A 2,419-nucleotide genomic window follows, 5' to 3' on the forward strand; every position below is an offset into this window, starting at 1 on the left:
TTCTTTCTCTGTTGTTGATTTTTGACAACTTCTATACAATTGCCTTGGAGAAGGCCTGTTGGGATTGAAGTAATTAGATGGTCTATTTGCTTCTTGGATTTGAGGATCCAGTTCTTTCCACACGTTTGGGAAGTTCTCATTGACTATTTATTTGAATATACTCTCTGTCCCCTTCTCTTTTTCTTCTCCTTCTGGTATGCCCATTATTCTTATATTGCTCTTTCTGATGGAGTCAGAAAGTTCTTGTAGAGTTCTTTCATTTCTTTTAAGTCTCAAGTCTCTTCCTGCTTCCATTCATGTCATTTCCAGATTTCTATCTTTGATGTCACTGATTCTTTCCTCCATCTGGTCAACTCTATTACCTAAGCTGGGTATTTCATTCTTCATTTCTTTTATTAAGTTCTTAATCTCCAGAAATTCTGTTTGGTTCCTTTTTAAAATTTCAATCTCTTTGGAAAAATATTCATTTTGTTCTCTGATTGTGTTTCTGAGTTCATTAAACTGCCTTTCTGTGTTTTTTTGCATCTCATTGAATTTCTTAAGAACTGCAATCTTGAACTCTCTGTTATTTAAGTCACATATTTCCATATCTTGAAGTTCATTTTTCTGGAGACTTTTCATTTTATTTCTGAGCTGTCTTCTTGCCTTCGTTATTCATGGCAATTAATGATTAATTATTTCTCTTCCTAGACATCTATAGGAGTGGGTTCTGCCACAGGTTGCTAGAAAGACGTCTTTCTTTTGTTTTCCAGTTGGTGTTGGTAGAATATTTTATTGTCTCTCCGAATGCAGCCTTTTATTCTCTGTCACACTGTAGTGTTATGTTTTCTCTGCACTATTCTGGCTTCTCACACAATTGGGGGATTCCCTGGAAGATGGGCTTCTCCTCTGTGAATAGTTGCCTTTGGTCATAAGGTACCACCTCCATTGGGGGATGTGGAGAGCTTATGAGGTAACAAAGCTCTTCCTGCTCCAGATTCAGAGCCTGTGTGCTTTAGCTCTGTTTACTCCTGAAGGGATCCACCCAGATAGGTGTGGAAAGGGACGTGGTAAGTTGTGAGAGGTGGCCAGAGAAATGGCGGCAACCACCACCACAGCCAGTTCTGTTTCCACAGCTCCCTCCCCTTTGCTGGAACCAGTTGCGCTGCGAGTCCGTGTCTGTGGACCACAGTTCTCAGAACTGCAAATATTCTGTTCTGTTGATCTGACACTGTTACTATTCTGCTTCTAGCACTGGGCAGATGGAGATGGGATGAGCTCTGGAAGGATAGGGAGGGGGCGGCCAGGCTCAGTGCCTAAGGTTTCTGTGCTCTGCTTGGCTTAAACCACCGTTTTCAGCTTTCGTCCCTCTATCTTTGCTCCAAGGTCTCTGCTGTGAGCGTTGGGTTCAGCCGTGTTGTATGCTGTCCCCTCAGCCCTGGGGGCCATAAACGGAGCCCCAGCAGTCTGAGTTCTTCCCTCTCCTGCAGTTGTGGTTGTTCGGGGATGCAGCGAGCTTGGAGCACCAAGCTAAGTCTGCGTCTTGCGCCCACATGGCCCCACCTCCGCACTTCTCCCTTCCATCCTCCCCTGCTCATGCAATTTGCCCACCTTTAGGTGATTTCAGTAGTGAGCCTCTTCATCTTGCCTGTCTGCTGCGCAGGGAGTCCTTTGTGGAGTTATAGTTGTTCAATTTGTTATAAATTCCAGGGGAGATTTCCAGGGGCTCATTTCATGACACCATTTTTATGACATCAGCCAAGTGTGTTCTTTATTTCAGTTATTGTATCCTTTAGTTCTAACTGGTTGTTCATTATGATTTCTCTGTCCTTCTTTATGTCATCACTAAGCTCCTTAAACATTCTTATCATCAGTGTTCTGAACTCTGTTTCTGATAGATTGGTTACCTCTATTTCATTTGGTTCCAATTCTAGAGGTTTCTTCTGTTCTTTTATTTGGGACATGTTTCTTTGTGTTTCCATTCTGGCTGACTCTCTGTGTTTGCTTTGATGTATTAGGTAGATCCCCTAGGGTTCTTGGTTTTTGCTGGGTTATCTTATGTAGTATGTGTCCTTTATATTTGACCAACACCACTTCCCTATTCTCCTGTGCGTGTGCTCCAAAGGTGACCCTTGTTTAGTGAATATTGTCCTGTTAAAGTTGAGCTTTAATTGCTTTGGCTTGTCAGTAGGTGGGATTGACTCCTCGGCTGACTAGTTGTGAGACTTGGCTCTGCCCACAGTGGATGATCTGCTGCCTGAGGGTTAACTGCTCAAATGAGGCTTGGCCGCTGTGGGCTCTTATGCCTGTAGAGAATTCCCTCTGGGTGTGTCACTTGTAGGTCAAACCCAGTAAAACTCTAGTTTGGTCTGGAGTTGGCCTCTGGATTTTGTTGAATCTTGTGCCTCTTGGGCTGGGCCCTGGTGTAGGCAATTTCAGA

This window comes from Rhinolophus ferrumequinum, chromosome 2 (genome assembly GCF_004115265.2).
Source record: "Rhinolophus ferrumequinum isolate MPI-CBG mRhiFer1 chromosome 2, mRhiFer1_v1.p, whole genome shotgun sequence".
NCBI classification, from domain to species: domain Eukaryota; kingdom Metazoa; phylum Chordata; class Mammalia; order Chiroptera; family Rhinolophidae; genus Rhinolophus; species Rhinolophus ferrumequinum.